General features: G+C 40.9%; 1 protein-coding gene across 5 annotated transcripts in view; it reads left to right on the top strand.

Annotated features, from left to right (window-relative positions):
* The window catches only part of CUX1 (cut like homeobox 1), a 228,015-nt gene that overhangs the window by 53,034 nt on the left and 157,480 nt on the right, over positions 1 to 17,501 (top strand). For all 5 annotated transcript variants that reach the window (XM_026861726.1, XM_026861725.1, XM_026861723.1 and 2 more), the window contains exon 2: positions 4,889 to 4,936. The gene's annotated coding sequence lies outside the window, so the exon portion shown is untranslated. The remainder of the gene's footprint in view (positions 1 to 4,888; positions 4,937 to 17,501) is intronic.

Raw genomic sequence — 17,501 nt, 5'->3', positions numbered from 1 at the left:
CCCCCCCTCTTTTTTATAAGTTCTTATACAAAAGTATCTGGATGTTCAGCCCTGGCAGTTTTGAGCGCAGGGCCACTTGTTAGTTCCTTATTATGTGTGGGCTAACAGGGAAGGAAATGCGAAAGGGTAAGATGGCAGGAAAGCCATAGCATCTTGCTGGTGATAAGGCAGCTCAAAAATAGGCTGTGACAGCTGAACTAATGATGTCACCGATGCTGATACAAGTGGGCTGCTTCTCATTATGACTTCTCTGCCAGACATGGTGACATTCACCAGCCAGTGCGTGTCTCAAGTAGATGATACAGAGAACAAATCATAGGAAATGTGGCACAGGAAGCATACGATGGAACATTTGCCCAGTTTTTTGTTTTGTTTTATTTCACAAGAGCACAATACTTCTGTAGATGATAAAGGTGTATAGGTCAAGCTTAGCCTTGCTGGACCACTTTATCAAACCAGGGTCATAGGGCTCTTGTTGTGACATTTAGAGATAAGCATTTTGGAGGTAAATGAGATGGTGCAGTCTATGAGGAGATCAGAAGGTGCTTTTGTAGCTTCAGACCTCAAGTAAATTACAAATACAGTGTTGGTAGCCTGGCCATTGATATGTCCTGTGTATAGTACATATAGTATATAGTGTGTATTAAAATAATGATAGATAAATAATGTAGTTTAGTTGTCAGAAAGATGCATTTGTTGCCCAGGTTTTTACCATAGATTTATTCTTGGTTTATTTTCCATAGAGTTATTTTTAATGAGAATGGAAAGGGAGTTAAAAATTATTTGGATTCAGATTTCATTGTGTAGCTACTCAATCAAAATATAAACTTGTTGTTTATACTCTTGTAAAGGGAAAATGCTATATTAGCTTTCAGCTATCAGATTTGATTCAGATAATGATACAGCATCCTAATTCATAGTCTCTACTTCAGATATTGAGTTTGTCTGTGATAGAGCCTTTCTCAGAAAACTGCTCTATCCTGATAAATCATCCAGAGAGAGAGAGAGAGAAAACACGCGCATTTAGTTGACATGGAAAAATAAGCTAATAATGTGATTGTATAGGAGTACTCAAATATTTCAATGCATTTGTGTTGATAAATTATCATTTGTTTTAATGTTTAGTTGCATGTACCCTTTTTAGCTGTTCTGTTTGATGGCAGTGATTTGCTAGCTGTGTGCGAGTGCTGGAGTTGGTTGCTTTTCCTGTTTTGATCACAGCCCAGGCAGTAAAGGCCACTACACTTTAAACAGATAATAAATCATATGGTGTCCTTGCTAACCAACATTACAGATTCCCCTGGGTCCGAACTGAATGTCCTTCTTTCTGTTCAATTTAGTGCAAAGAAGGTAAAATTCTATTTGATGTTAGTGTAATATTTTGAGATGAAATCTGATGAAGAATTTTTCCAAACGGCCAAAAATAAATCTTACCAGGAGAGTTTTTGCTGGTGACTCGAGGCATATGTATTCCCGACTTCTGTCTGTTTATTTTTACTTCCCTTTTGTTGTAAGCTATCAAAAGTTTTGATGCTGTTCAGCCAAGGAAGGAATTATAAAAGTAGCCTATAAACTCTTCCCAAGGGGGGGAGGAAGAGAGGGAAGAAAGCAAAAAATGGTTTGAAGAAAGTGTTTATACCTTTTGTTATGGTGTGTGCCATTTATCCACTTACCTGCATGGCATATTTGGTTGCATTTAATATACTCTGGTGAATTCCTTGCAGTTACTTTTCTTAAACTGTTTGCTCTGTGAAGATAATGGAAGTGGGATGCTCTGCATCGTTCAGCTGCAACAGATTGCAAGTTACTGCTAAGATTTCAAGTTGTCAAAGTATTTTACCCTGTTAAACTGTGTGCTCGAATGATCAGCATGTCCCAGGATTGCCCCAGGTTGATTACAGTGGTATAACCAATTGCTTGCCAGTGGGACTGAATCACTTTAAAGCAGCATTCTCGCTCTATCATGAAATGTTTTAAAAACAGTTTTGCCAACAACAAAAGCTGCTGTCTAAATCAAGCACCACACGTTTTCCCCTTATGGCACAAATCTTGCGTGGTAACGTTTTGATTGCTGGGATGAATGTTTAGCATGCTGAATTTGCTAAATGAAGGATGTATGGGAATCAGATATGGTACTTGAAAGCCTTTCTCCCTTTTTGACAGCTTGACCAACTGTTTTCTTGGCTTTGTGATAGCCCTTCCATTCCTCCTCCCCCCCCAGCTTCTCTCCTTCCTTCTCTCTGCTATAAACAACCATAACAACATCTCTCATTATTAAAGATGAATAGTCCTGACATAGTTTATATCATGAAATAAAAAGTTCTGCAAATCCTGTCTTTCAAAAGTTAGTACGTGTCAGATGATGCAGTTCAATAGCAAGCTCTTGGCTAGAGCTCGCCACGCACAGAGGGGAGCAGGGCTGATGTTCTCCTGCCTCAGAGCTGGCTGTGCTTTATTTCACTGAAAGCCATTGCGGGGCTTTGTCATCCACCGATGCACCCAGGGTGATTTCTGATGCTTACACCGTGTGCTCAGGCAGTGGGAATAATGCCCTGCTCTTGAGAGTCGTGCGAGCAAGAGACTTGGGGCTGGTCTGGAATTAGATCTCCTGTATTTCTTGCAGTTTTGACATCAGTCTGCTGGCTGGCGCCAAACTAGTCAGTAAATTCAGAGGCAATACCAGGGACAGAAGCCCTAAACCCGATGATTTCCTACCAGCTGAGATTTTATTTCAAGAAATGTTGCTTTGCTTGGATGGTATAATTTTTCCTGATTTTATAAAGGGTGCCAGCATTCTAACTGTAAATCTAATGTCTCTGTTTGTAATTTTCACTGTGTGTTACAACCTACCATACCGGATTTTTGGCCCTGAATGTGGGCATTTCTTTTGCCATTGATGGTTATTGTTACTTTCTTCAATGTCATCATCATCATCAGGTTACGAAGAAGAGGTTATAAAATGGGCACAGCTCTCTGGTCTCCTGGAGTAGTCAGGAAGTGGGGAAAAGCTGCTGAACCTGACAGTTTGCTTTGGTGGAGGCGTCATTTGTAGAAGTTCATAATACACAAGGACAATACCTAACCTTTTTCTGTCCTAAAACAGACTGCAGGAAAAAAATCAGGTAACGTTTAGGTGACTTAACTTGGTCTAAGAACAGAACTGTTTGGTTTGGTGTTGAAGAGGGAGCTTATAAAGCTGCAACATTATCCTTAACTTCATAGGTATTAGCTATATGTTAGTGCAGTAACTGTGTAAGAAGTGAAATTTGGCTGATCATTTGTCTTTGATAGCTTCATTTGTGTTTGCCCCCCTAAGCCATTTCTCAGGGAATGGAAGAACTCCTGATATTCCAACTCTCTGCATGACTTGTCATTTAAATGACAAAAATCACTTCTCTCACAAGCCTGCTTTTCCTTCAGGAAAAACAGATTAAAACCAGGGCTGAGGGTGTTTTGGTGAGTGGTTTAATGTCCAATATGTTGCATGATGCTAGATGTAAAAGTAAATGCATTGGAAAAGAGAATTTCCTAACTTTTTAAGGTCACCTCTTTTCCGAAAGACCCAAGGCTTCAACACACCCTTTTTGTATAAAGAAAATACTTCAAAGACCTCTTTATGACCTCTTGCATGAGGTTCAGGGTAGCTAAGGGACTGTGGCCTGTGTGAAGCTAGGAAGATTTCATGGTTACTTAAGCAGTTCATGACTGTCTCAGTTGTGAGCAGTATTCTCAGAGCATTGTAAGACTCTTGGTTGGAGGGGACATCCAGAGGCTGACTAGATCTAACCTGGCCCTAAAATGGTTCTTTAGTACCCACACTAAGTCTGGTCAGCTGTGCCTTGGAAATCTCCAAGGGTGGGAAATCCACCTTCTTCCTGGGTAACCCGCATCAATGCTGCCCTCTTAAATGATGCAGCATCATGTTACTGTTTTATACCTCTTACAGATTTATTCTAGCTGTAAGTGTACTATGAAGTCGCTGCTTGTGCCTCGTCAGAGGAATACCACAGCAAAAATAGGAGTACAGCTTCTTGGCTGTGCATGAATAATACAGTGTCCTCTGCAAAGTTACAGGATTTAATTCTTCAGGCATGCACATAATGAGAAGTCTGAGAATTTCTAAGTGAATTAGACCCAAACCAGTTTAAAAGTGGAGCCACTGAGGATTGTATGCAAGATAGATATACTTTTGTTGCCCTAAATTATCCTGCTTGCTAAGTAAAAATAAGCTATCAACTTTTAGATTCGTTCTATGGGCAGTATTTTCATGAATTTTCTATGGGCAGTATTTTCATGAATTTTGTAGCACTAAGTGTGCTGTAATTTGGAAGAAAACATTTGAGTTATACAGAAACCAACAAAAATAATACTGTCTTCTTCAGTGTGTGTCTCTCCAGTTCTCTGATGTCTAAAGTCAGAGCACTCTTGAGAAAACATTTAATAAAACAGACCTTTTACAAAATGGCAACACTCTTAGTTGAAGTGATGGCCCAAAGTCATCTTCCTTTAAGCCTGGTTTCCATTTGTGGACATTTCTTTGGTGTAAATTCAGAAGCGTAGCTGCTGTTTAGGTAGATAGAGGCATTTACTTCTAATCTCATGAGTGTTTCAGCTGAATTATGAGATTGAAGGCGTTCGGTGCTTACCCAACATCACTACAGTTTTGTTAATTAATGCTGTTTGCAACAGATACAGCTGTATGTCAAGGTGGAAATGCAGGCTTGTTCAAAATGAATTCTAGGTATACTTTTATTTTAATCAAAACTTCCATAAAATGCGATCAGAATTTACATAATAGTTCAGAACTGAAAATAGTGTTAGGAAAACCTTGATAATGGTTTATCCTTTCAAATTTTTTCTGATGTAATATCTTGCTTCTGTCTTCCAGGACCTGCGCAAACAGGTAGCTCCATTGCTGAAGAGTTTCCAGGGAGAGGTAAGAGCTTATGCTTCTCATGGTGCTTTCGATATTGCTTCACACAAGCCTGGTGTGCTGGCAGCCTTTCAGCATGGCCGGGTGGGTACAGAGCCCTTGAGCAGAGAGCATCGCAGGGGTTCAGCCCTTCTGCATTTTGCTGTGTGTGATACACTGGATTTGTGCTGGACAAGCTAAACTGGTCAAATCACTTTGCATTCAGCATACCTGAGCATAAGCTTACCGTTGCAGTGACTCAGGTGGCACACGAGAACTCGCTGTGCCTCAGTGACTTCATGGTTAGAACGCTTAATGAATGCAATGTAATGGACGTATACAAAGGATGAAGATACTACAAATAGTTTTCAGTGTAAACCTTTTCAGCTGTAAAACATTGTGTTGTATCTACAGGGCTTGATGGAAAACCTTAAGTTGGCAGGTGTTTGTTGGAAAAACAACAGAAAGCATTAACAGCTCTGGTGCTGGCTCTTACTTTGATTTCTCTTCACGCCACTCCACTAAGAAACACATGATTAGAATGATCACAAGTTTAAAAGCCAACTGTTGTTATTTTGAAGAATTTCTACAGGCAAAAGCAGCTGGGCCAATTACAGAATTTTACATTTTAGCTGTGGACAGCACTGAAGCGCTCGCTTCACGTGAGTGCTTAGGCCAGATGGGAGCTGTTGTACTGCCTCTAAGAAAATGTCGTGTATGAAGATTGCAAATTATATTTCTTCTTATAAAGATTAGTGCCTGTGTGGGGGGGTGGATTTAGGTTTTAGCTCACTCTCTGTTACACATTGTGGAGTTCTGCTCTTAATGTTAGCTGTGTTAAAGCAGCAACACTTTTTACTTTCTTAATCTGTTGGCTGATTTTATACTGTTGCAGTTCCCATCAGAGCACAGAGAAATTCAGGAGCACGTTTTCAGAAGTCTGCATAGGGAATTAAGCGCACAACTCCCAATATCTGTAATGAGGGCTGCATTTCTGATTACTTGTACATCCTGCTAAAGATGTATCTCAAATAGGCAATAATTCCTCATCCTAAAAGCAGTATGATATTTTTTATTTTACAACCCATTTTCCCAAGTATTGCTAGAAATAAATAAATAAACAGGACAACTTTGTCCTTGATATATCTAATAGTAGTTTGTGAGAACAAAGAATGACTTGTGTGAGTCCGTTTGCCAATGGAAATTTACACTTTAAAATTGCTCCGAGTGGATTGCAGTGCTCTTAAAACCTTTTCACTTTAGTTTCAAGCTTGCAATGCACTGACTGAAAAGTGTATGTGTGCTTTCAGCACTGTTCTTTAATGAAGGGAATGTCTGAGGATCAAGTAAGAATCATAAATCCAAATCTGGCTACAGCTGAAGGAAGATTCTCCCATTAGATCTTGCCTGTTGGAGACAGCCACTGTTACCTTGGTATGGCTCATGCACACTCCTCTGCTGTAGTTTTGCTTCACTAATGTAAAATTGAAGTTTATGTTGATATAAATTCAACATCACAAATTACAAGAGTAAAATTTGTTGGTAGAAATCCCCTCTTACATAAATGAAGCACGAATACGTTACAGGATTGTGCTGCTGAATCTCTGAGCTGGTGATTCCAGTCTCCCTAATCTAGACAGGGTTTTAGAAACCTGAAAAACCTGAACTAATCATGATTGACTAAATAAATGCGGAACATACAACTGTGAATTGTGGTATTTGATTATAGATGTAATTACTGTATCTTGTTTTGGAGACAAATCAAAATACTGAGAATATTAGTCTGTTCTGTTGAGTTATATTTTATTGTTCAATATATAGATTTGGTCTCTGTTTATTGTTAAGGTTGACTTTCTGAAAGATTGTAAGATGAACACTTCAGGTATCTCACGAACAAATTGTGTTAAGCACAGGCTTTTCTCCATTTCAAATCTAATGGAGATGCCTTGACTTACTCACCCCAGAGATGGCTCAGCAAGGAGTATTGCTGGGGGCAGGACACCCACCCCGCGAGTTTGTAGGATTGCTTTTCAGAAGCGTGGAGGTTACCTGCTAGGTGATACTTAATGTCCTGGGAGGGTGGCAAAGGGACCTTTTGGTCACCCAGCACAGGTACTTATATGAGCAGGGAGGAGGAATGGGGAGTGAACTGCTCATAAGTGGTTCCCTGCTTCTACTACATAGACTTCAGCCCCATACTAGGATTTTGTTTCTTTAAAAACCCAACAAGAGTAAGTAAATAAAACAGAGGTAAGCAGAGAAGCAGTGAAAATAGATGTTTTCTGGAGTCCCTTCTGCTGGAGAGTGAGCATCCTGGAGCAGCAGGTATGGATGCTGTGGGAGTGCTCTGGCTCACACTCTGTAGGTATTGTGGATGGTATGACCGAACTCGGGAGCACCACCTTCTTCTCACCAGTTGCTCATACGGAAGCTGGGAAGGAAGGTTCTTGCATGATGCAGCTTCCCTGTTTACCATGCAGGAAAGCCTCCACCACGTTTTTGGCTGTGACTGCAATCACCCCATCCTTTTCTTGATCTCTAATGACAGAACTAAGTAGGTGCTTTTGGCATGTCTCAGTGATACTAAGTTATGATGCCACCTCAGAGGGGAAGCAGGCTTTTGCAAATCCCATGTGGGATGACTGTTCCACAGGGCTCTGGGCACGAGGGAGGGACAGAAGATAGGAGGGACAGGCAGCTCCCTTATGGGCAAAGGTAGTTAAGTAGCTTTACACAGATATTGTGATGTTTCTGCCTAGCTAAGGACGGGCTCCCCACCTCCTGCAGTGCCTCAGCTCTCATGCTAGTGTGGTCCCAAAGTGAGCACAAAGTTTTTCTTTTTTCCCCCCTTTTTGCTGGCTTAGTTTTCTGCCAGGTTGGTTCACTGAAGCAGCTCTCTGCAGGCGCCTGCTGGGCCAGGGAGAGGCCAGGAGAGCACAGCCCAGGGCAGGAGGAGTGCACATGTGCCAGCTTAGGTTGACTTAAACTGTCCTTGAACTGTACCCTCGGTGAGCCTGACGTGACTTGGAGAGAGGTTAACTTAAGCTCACATATTTAAATATCCTCCCAAGCATGCTTTATGGGACATCTGCTTGTAAACCTGAACCTGTGGCTAGTTGACTTTTTAAAATACATCCACAGGTCACTTCAGCCAATTTTTCTTTTCAGTTTGAGCATGGGTATTGATACTTATTTCCTCACCCCCTTTTCCCTTTGTATAATACAAATATATAAATAAACAACCCCTGACCAGAACATGCTGTATTCTGTAGATATTTATCTCATTCATTCAGATCAAAACTGTTTCATTACTGGTTGGAAATAACTTTTTTTGTATAGATCTCGGTGCTTTAAGTAACTGGATTTTTTATGATGACAATTAAAGTAAAAGCATTATGAAATGAAATTTAGAATACTACAGACTTTAAAATGCATTCCTACTTCAATGTGAGACCCTATTAATTCATCACTGTAATACAATTTTATTATAGTACTTTTTCCTTGTTCAGGATTTTAATGGAAATTTGCATGCAGCTTTTTTTAAAAAACTAACAGACTGTTGTGTCTGATTCAAAGCTGATGGTATTGTTCTTTTGATGTTTGTGGGTAACTTTCCTAGCTTTCCTGGAAGATTTAAGGTCTGAACGGTGTAAATAGGCTATTGTGAGCAAGACAGAAGTCATTAATTTAAGAGGTGTAGAATTCCTGTCTTTCTATCTTAAATTTTTTTTTTTTTAACCATTAACCTGAGGATGCAACTTATTAATGGTTTGCTTACCATATGCTGGGCTAAATACAGAACAGAATCAGAAAACACTGAAGAGCTTTATTATTCAATCATAAAATATGTAATTTGCAAGCTGGCAAGGCACTCCTTCAAGCAACCATCTAAATAAGCTGTGTTGTGAGTAGGTCACTGTGCATTCCCATGTTTACATCAGTGGATGTATATTTGTACATGAAATCTTAAAAAAGAAAAAAAAGGTTACGTTCTTGGGCCATGTTAATTTACAGAACTAAAGTTGTGGCATGGAAATCTAATGTTGGAATCCGTATTTGTGAAGTCATCAAATAGATATTTTAAGGCTGGGAAAGGATTTCCTGAGGTCATTAGCATTCTTTTCATGTGGCATAACAGTACTGTCCAACAGTAATGCAGTAATCCCTCATTTGGAGAACCCTTTAAGGCACATACTCCAAAACAACGCACTGGACTTTATTTCTGTGAAAACCAGTTCTCATATTCTTCTCACAAAGCAAGTACTTCTAAGGGTATTGCCATTCTGATGAGACCACTCTGGCTCCCCACTTCGCTGAATTGCTCTTTAAACTATTAATTTGGTCAGTAGAGTAATTTAATAATTTTCCATATGCAGACAACAGAAGCTGAAAATCAGTTTGGTGTGCTGGAACTACTAATCATGCCTTTGAAGGAGTACTCTAATAATATGTGTGCCTAAACAACTTCAGACCTACTTTACTTCTACATTTTGAAGGAGTATTCCTGAGCTGATATTCTTTTTTTTTTTTTTTTTTTTTTACCCCCTCCCTTTAATTTCCTCATGTTAAATTTACAAACCTAATTAATACAATTTCTTTCCTGTAGGTTCACTTCATGATGGCTCAATTAGAGTAGCAGTAGAACTGTGGTTCAATATTCAGGCCAGCTTCATAATTGAGAACACATTTTCTTCTCAAAAGCTGCAGCTGGTTTGGTTCTGCTCATGCAGAAAAGGATATAACCTTGCATAACATAGGAAATGAACGGTTGAGAGAGAAGCCAAATTCAATTTCAGTCAGATATTTTGAGGATAAGTCCATGATCTATGGAAGCAAGGGAATGAAAAGTGTGTGTATGTGGAAAGCAGCGTATTCAGCACTCTATTAATCACGGCTAGCCTGGGTGCTGTTGTGTGCTGTTGCGTTAGCACAGATTCTAGTACAGAGGCTGGAGAGCAGCCAAGCACTCCAGAAGTTAACCTCTTAAAGACCCTGAGCTGCTTTCTGTTGAATAAATGTAATTTTGTGGTCAGAAATAAATGCTTGTGATGTAGCAGGAGCTTTGAAAACAACAGCGTGGCAAAGCTATTACAAATTGCTCTGTGTTGGGGAAGTCAACAGCATACATCAAAATTCAGAGCTCGCGTCGCGCTGATTTAGGCCCAGAGTTTTCCTGCTTTTCAGTGAAAGTCCCGTTAAACCGCTCAGTGTAACAAAATGGAGCAAATCTAATATTTTTGGTGGGTAATTGTTTTTTTGTTTAATGTCCACTCCACAGGATGTGGGTGGTGGGTAATTTCCTTTGTATAACAGGAGCATGGGGATGGATTTGTGCTTCACCTCGATTCTGTTTCCCGATGCTGGCGGAGAAGGGAGAGAGGCGCTCAGTGTGCTTTTGGGGTAACAGCAGCTCAGCAGCGTTTCGTTTCTTTGTTTATACAAGTGTGTAAATGATTATTTATTTATTTTTGGCTGGCTTGATTGCAGTTTAAACAACATCTTTCCTGAGGAAGGTGATTTAAGTATACTTCAGCATCTCAAAGGCAGATGCACTCTCCCTGATGAACATGTAGGATGTCTGGTGCCGGCACTGGGCTGCAGGGTCGAAAACATCCCTGAGAGAAGAGACACTGAACTCCAGAGTGATGGACAGAACTGTAGAAACTCCCAAGCACAGTCAGGGCCTCTCCTATATGTACCTCTTTCTCCTTCCTATATTGCTATCTTCCTAGGACAAACCTCAGCTATTGAGATAACCCAAACCTAACATACGCCACCAGAAGCAAGCACTAGGTGCTGTGCACCTTTCTGAAGCTCCTGCAGGTTCATCTCCATCCCATCCAGTGTGCGAGCAAGTTGTACTGAGACAGCAGATACTACTAGGGTAACTTTGGAGAGGATCAGCCCAAATTCTCTTATTTTTATATAATTGACAAAGTGCTGAAATTTCTGTTGGCAGCTGGTGGGCTGTCTATATTAAGGCCCGTTATGCCGCTGCCACGCGTTTGGGTGAAATGATAACAGTGGTGGGAAACTATTTATGCAAAATTCAGACAGGCAGCACTGTTTCAGTTCACAGTGTCAGGAGTATCTTCTCATCCTTTTAAAAAAAGAGAGCTTGAAGTGTGCTGGAAAGAATGGGGATGGGAGGGCTGTGCCGGGCGCGGTATTCTGCTGAGTGTCATTATAATCCATTCCATTTCTCCAAATACAGAATTATCTCTGTATTTATTACAAAATTACTATGAGGCTCTATACAAGCCAGTGTCCGGTCTTGCTTTGTTGTAATAGTGAAGCAAGAGGGTAAAGTCAGTATAAATTATTAGTGAAAGGTGACATTTTGGTATTTACGTGCAGGTGGATTTTGCAGAAAGGCAGTTAATGAGCTCGTTCTTGCAAGGATTCCTCTGCCCCAATTTTTAAAAATACATAAACAAAAGTTTGGGTCATCCCTAAGGGAAAAAGTGATTGTGGGTTCTAGGTCGCTGTTCACAGAGGCAGGAGGAGAGGCTGACGGGCAGGTGAAAGCACCCACTCACTTCACTGTGTAGCTCCTGCTCCTGCTGGGAAGCTGGAGGTGATGTCGACTATCACAGGCTGCTCTGCCCTGGCACCGCTTTCACTCCTTCCTTCCCTGCCCCACTTGGCCACACCAAGCGTGGCTGGGCTGGGCTGGCCATGGGCGAGATGTTCTCCATCCCACCTTGTGCTCTCGCAGAACCTTGAGGATCAAAAGTGGCAAGCTCTGACATCTCCCTGGTTGGTGGTGTAGCAAATAATTCACTTAACTATTCTCTAGAAAGTTGTTCTTTCTGTTTCTTGGGAAGTACATGTCCCCTGTTTGGATCATCTTTTTCCTACTTCCCGCTATGTGTTTAACCTTTTTTGCATCACAAAAACTCATAATTGGCCCATGCCAACCCAGGAGAGAGGCTAGCATGCAGACTACAGACTTACAAGGGTAAATAATTATGCATGCGCATGAAGTGCCCCAGACAAATTGGGACACCCCAAATGTGGTTTCACACAGGCTTCTTACACCCTTCAAACGTTCAGGCACAACACGATTTGATTAATCACTAGCACCCACACTTCTGATTACTAATCAGAGTAAAACTTAGCAAATCAGCTACATTTCTGCATCATTCTTGCTGCTTGTCTATTGATCCAGACGTCCTTGGAGTCAGTCTTGCTAGAGTTACTTATCTGTGGCACCAGAAACCACTGGGAGGGTTTAAATAATGAGTTAGAGGGACTAGGATGCTGGCATCTTGGTTGTCCAGGAGTGTCCTTTATCCTTCATGGACAGCTCTAAGCCTCTGCAAAGCAAAGTCCTTATTTCCAGGACCAGGCTGTCCTTTAGTTTATTTTAGTCGTGCATAAACAATACCAAAGTCTCCAGTAAAATGCTGCTACCTCACTACATCACAGTGTGTAGTGTGAATTAATAGATATATTTTAACAGAGTTAATACACTTCCATACTCTGAAGATTGATTGCTAGAATAGTCAGGGAAGGGAATTTTCATAACAAGGGAATTTTCATAACATTTGGCACTTTGACCCTCCTTTTGCCATCCATATTTTGTCTCTGGTTTCATGCCATACCCCATCCATGCTAGCGTGGGACTGACGCTGGCAAGTGTCCCTGCCCCAGCCCTGGGTGCCCACCTCCTCCCTCATGCTGAGTCTAGCAAATGCACGGGATGACTCAGTTCAGTTTGCCAGCATGATGGAAAATAAATTCTTTCTCTCCTTCATTGCTTAGTTCTTCATCAAGTTGGTGAGCTGAATCATGCTACGGCAGTGCGATCGCTAGGTCTGATGCAAGAGAAGCAGACAGAGCCTGTGGCCTGAGGCAGGAGGAGAGAGCAGGGCTGCTCCGTTTGGCGGAGGGACTGGGAGTCGAGTGAGAGCAGGAGCTGAGAAATCCTGCTCAGAAACGCAGAGGGGTGTGAGGAGGGAGACACGCGGGTTATCAAAGGATCCAGGAGAGGTTCAGCAGTGATAGCAGGCCCACTGTGGCAGTGATCTGAAGGCAGGGTGGCACACAGTAAAAGCTAATTTAAACAAAGCTGTCATTCTGCTGTCAATATCTTGAGGCACATGTTGGGCTGGGCTGTTTTACTGGAAAGGAAGATCAAAGATTGGAAAAGCAACAAGAAGCTGTCCTGTGAGAACGAGGGAGCTCAGCTTTCCTCAGGGGATGGCAGCGTTGTTTGTCTGGGAAAATCAGGATTTATCTGGGCATGAAAGGAAGAGAAGGTTTCAAGGGTTCAAGGTTGCAGCTGTTTCACAGTGGAGGGAAGAAGAATTGAAAGATCTGAGTCCTCCTTAAAGCTCTCTTCTTAACTTGAGGTTAAACCAACAAGTTGGTGAGGCGGGCACGCTCTTCCCAAGCTCTTTCCTGGTAGCGTACCTATGCACTGCACCCAAGCAGCTTTGACAAACAGATTGGTATTGTACCACTGTGAAGTCCTTATTTTTGTTAAAGAATTTATAGCACAGCTAAAATACACACCATATGCTTTAAGCAGCTGTACAGGAATAATTTCTTTTTAATTTTGATTCAAAACTTCTTTAATGGCAGCAAAGATAAAAAATAGCATTTTCACTTTTTCTTCTGTCAGCTGCAAAATAAATTAGCTGGGATGATGAATATATATTTTTAGTAATTTGTAAAATTATAATGTTATATTTTTATTAATTTATTCTAGATATCTGTTGGTATTAAGAAAGGGAAATCAAGCCAGTTGCCTGCATACTCTGTGCCCTTCCTGATTCACGGGCACAGAGTGTGTTGTAGGGCTGGTGTGGTGCACCACCTTAGAACTGATGTACTGTTTTATATGAAAGGGCAGCTAAGCTCTATTGTAATGGCTTCAAAGAAAGACTAATGCCATTGCATAGCATTAATAATGCTTGCTATAACTGCCATTTGATTCCAAGGCAGCTATTCAAGAATATAGCACGGCTTAAAATAATGGTGCGTTAATGCGTTGTTACAATGCTTTTCCCTTTGTTTGATATGTTTCTTACAATTCTTAATGGCATTTTGGTAGCTCCAAGTAATTGAAGACAAATGGAAAAACTTTGTGATGCAAAGCAATACAAGAAAAGATGTGTAAGGGAGCTTTGCAAATGAAGAGAAATGGGTGTCTCGTTAAGGCATCCATTTATTAAAAATCAGAACAGAAAAATAACTTCTGGTTTAAGTCACTTATTTTTGCTTGGTAAGTTAGTTCCAGATTGGGTGCAGAACAGTAAAAGACATTAATGTTAAGGTGGCTAATGAGAGTGAGAATTACAACTGAAAAACAGTGAGGATAAGCAGAAGAGTTAGGACTACAGAATTCATATTTAGCATAGTTGTGGGAATGCTTGTGTTTGAGACACTGGGTACATAGTTAATTGTTCTGCAGATAAATCATCAATGCTTTGGTAATGCCACCCAGGCACAGAAAGCAGTGTGATCCCTTCAGTAAGGAGTTGTCTTTGGGATGCCAAATTGTCTAAAAACCAGAGAAAAACCCAGCAGTGCTGAATGATCCAAGTTGATCTGTCAGGAGCAGCACGCTGTGGCCATGTGCTGGTGTCATGGTCTGCAAATGTGTTAATGTGCTGCTGATATCTGTATGTTCAGAGAATTTAAGTGTCCATGCAGAATGCCTCGGCATCTGGCTGTCTCAGCTTCCTTGCAAAGAGCTTTATCTTCCCATTTCATTTTTAAGTTCAGAAACACCATTGTGCAGCCTTCAGTCTGACTGCAGTCGATGAGACAATACCGTGTGCCAGTACAGCACAGAGGAGCATCCCTCTTCCACAAACCTGAATAGAGAATCCAGGTGATTTGTAGGGCAGTAGACATCAGACTTCAATTAATGCCAAAATTTCTTAGTGCATAGAGTGACAGATTCCAAAATAAAGCCACAGACTTAGCTTTTCTCTTTTTGAACTTGGCTGGGCATAGCTGAAACAGAAGGAGGCAATATGCAGATAAAACTACATTCAGCATCTTCCCTGACATAGGTGGCCAGATCTATGGTGCTTATCTATATGTGGAGAGAAAACTGCTGATTTTATTGACAGTATTTTGATTTTAGCTGGGTGTAGTAGATACTAGACTGTGGCCAAGCATTTCTGAAATAGGCAGTCTGTGCTACTGGAGTATCATGCCAGTGACACTGGGCAACCAGCTGTCTGTCGCTGTGGCAGTGAAGGATGGGAGCAGGCCAAGGAGGTCTGCAGGGGCAGGTTGGGGAGAGGTGGTTATGGAGGGGAAGCGGGTCAGTCAGCCTCTGGGGTGAACTTGGTCTCCTGAGCAACAACTCTTGAAAGCACTTGACCTGAAAAAATAAGGTGGATAAAGGGAGGGCTGCTCTCAAACCAGTGTGTCGCTGCGGTTCCCTCCATATAGCTCCGGTGATAATTTTGAAGATGAAGAGTTTGCTAAGGAGGGAGGATTCCTAGTGTCTCATTTCTGTTATCTCAGTATAGCGCCAGTGGTATTATCAAGACAAATAGTATGCCAAAACTTAAAAGTGAACATATGTTTATGGGGGTGGTGGGGAGTACAGAGGTCACTGTTGTTTCTTTCTAGTCAGAGAAGACATAATGGGGCCTGGTTTAGATAAATTAAGATTTGGAGCTAAGCTCATGTCAAGACTATGCTAGTGTAATTATAAGTTGACTTCTTTCAGGGTCCCTGAAGTTTTTAGAGTCAAATAAAAATGTTCAGCAAGAGTTTTATAATGTAGTTCAACTGTTTTAATGTGAGCTGACTGCAGCTCATCCTTGTTGGCTCCTGAACCAATTTTACTTTGATTTGAAAAACTTACAGTGAACTTCCAAATACTTACTTCCATGTAAGTGCTCTGTTTCCTCTGTTTCTGGACTTCATTTATATTTTGCTATTTTTGATTTCTTTTTCATCCCACATTTCCTTATACAGCTGGAAGCTGGCATACTTTTTCTTTTTTTTAATTCCAATTAAAGTTGTCATGGTGTTTTTTCTAAATTTTATTTCAAGATATAAAACATTTGAGGTGCTCATTTTGAATAGAACTTCAAACCAGACAGATTGATTGGATTTTTTTTTATTTTAACGCCTAAAACATAAAGAAAATCTTTCTGCTTAGTGGGATTGTTTGGAATTCTGATTCTGAATTTGGGGGAGAAAAAAAAGGTGTGAAAGCTCCTGTGATTTACAGACTGCTTCCATCAGAAAGTCTCTGATCTCCTTGGAAGATTCTGTTTCAATTCTGCTTTATATTTCAATCACTGTATAACTGGTATGGAGTGAATAAACCATGTCTTTTATAATACTTAGGGAGATTATAAGTACAAATGCCATTCATTAAAATGTGAAAAAACTGTAATAGGAAAACAAATCCATCCTGTTATTTCACAGAAATGCAAGCATTTGAAATGCTTTGGTTTTCGTAAAAGGGGCAAATGAATTTTTCAAAATACAGTACAGAATCAGTTCTGTAATGCTAATTGTATTTAATAATAGTAATTTAAATTTGGCTGTACTCTGCTGAGCAGCAGCGAGAGAGAGAAAATTGTATGTGGGAACGTTAAAGTCCAGAAGTCTAACATATGGTGTGTTTTGGCCTTCAAAGTCTGTCTTTATGTACCCATGAAATATCTCAACTGCAAAAGTCTTTCTGATGGCGGCCCCCTCCTTTCTCGCCCGTTCACAAACAGTGTCTGATACTCCCAAGCATTGATTTACACTACCCGGTGCCTCTCTGCCTTTGGCAGTTTGTTCCATATTCTAATTTCAAATACTTTTTGTGTGAAAATGTTCTAACCGAATTACTTATGTTCTCATTCCCTAATGAGCATCGGTCCATCTGTGATTGCCTGAATTAAAATTAATAAATGGGTTATTCACAGCCATCAATCCCTTGCTCTCCAGCATGTCATGTGCCCTGTGAGATTCCAGTGCCTTTCCCCAGCCTTTCTTGGTGAACCCTAAAGGACACGTAGGGCCAGCATTTCTGGAGAAGTGATATCTGCTCTGCACATCCTCCATCATTTGGGCCTCTGCTGCTTGTTTATCATCTTTCTAATACCTTTCTCTTTTTTTTAGTTGATAAGAATAAGTTGCAAATAGGTCAGGTTTCAGTTAAGCTACACCTCCACCAAGCTGCATGGATTAATCCAGATTTTGGGGGGATGTAAGCAAAATAGGAATTTGGTTTGTTTCCCTAAATACAGTCTTGTGTTGTGTTCCTGTAACTTGTCTCTTTGCCATCTCTGGCTGTATTTCTCAAAATTTCATTGCTGCTGCCAAGCGCCGTGCCGATCCTTGGGTTTCCTCCATGAGCCCTCCCCTCAAGTCTTTTCTTGGTTTCTATGTTGTGTGTTGTGCTTCTGTGTAACTTCTACAATTGTCCTTGTCCTTTGGTTTCCCGGCCTTAATCCTCTCTGTAATGATCTCTACAAGTCACTTATCAGCCATAAGACTAATCTATACAAGTCACGTGGCGATCCTGTGCTCTGCTCCTGTGCACTTTGCGTCCGACTCCCTCCATTATTTTAATCATCTACATTGTCGGATTCCCCCCCCCCCCCCCCCCCCC

Source organism: Athene cunicularia (genome assembly GCF_003259725.1).
Source record: "Athene cunicularia isolate RWA chromosome 19 unlocalized genomic scaffold, athCun1 chr19_part1, whole genome shotgun sequence".
NCBI classification, from domain to species: domain Eukaryota; kingdom Metazoa; phylum Chordata; class Aves; order Strigiformes; family Strigidae; genus Athene; species Athene cunicularia.
This window is presented reverse-complemented; position numbering and strand designations above follow the sequence as displayed.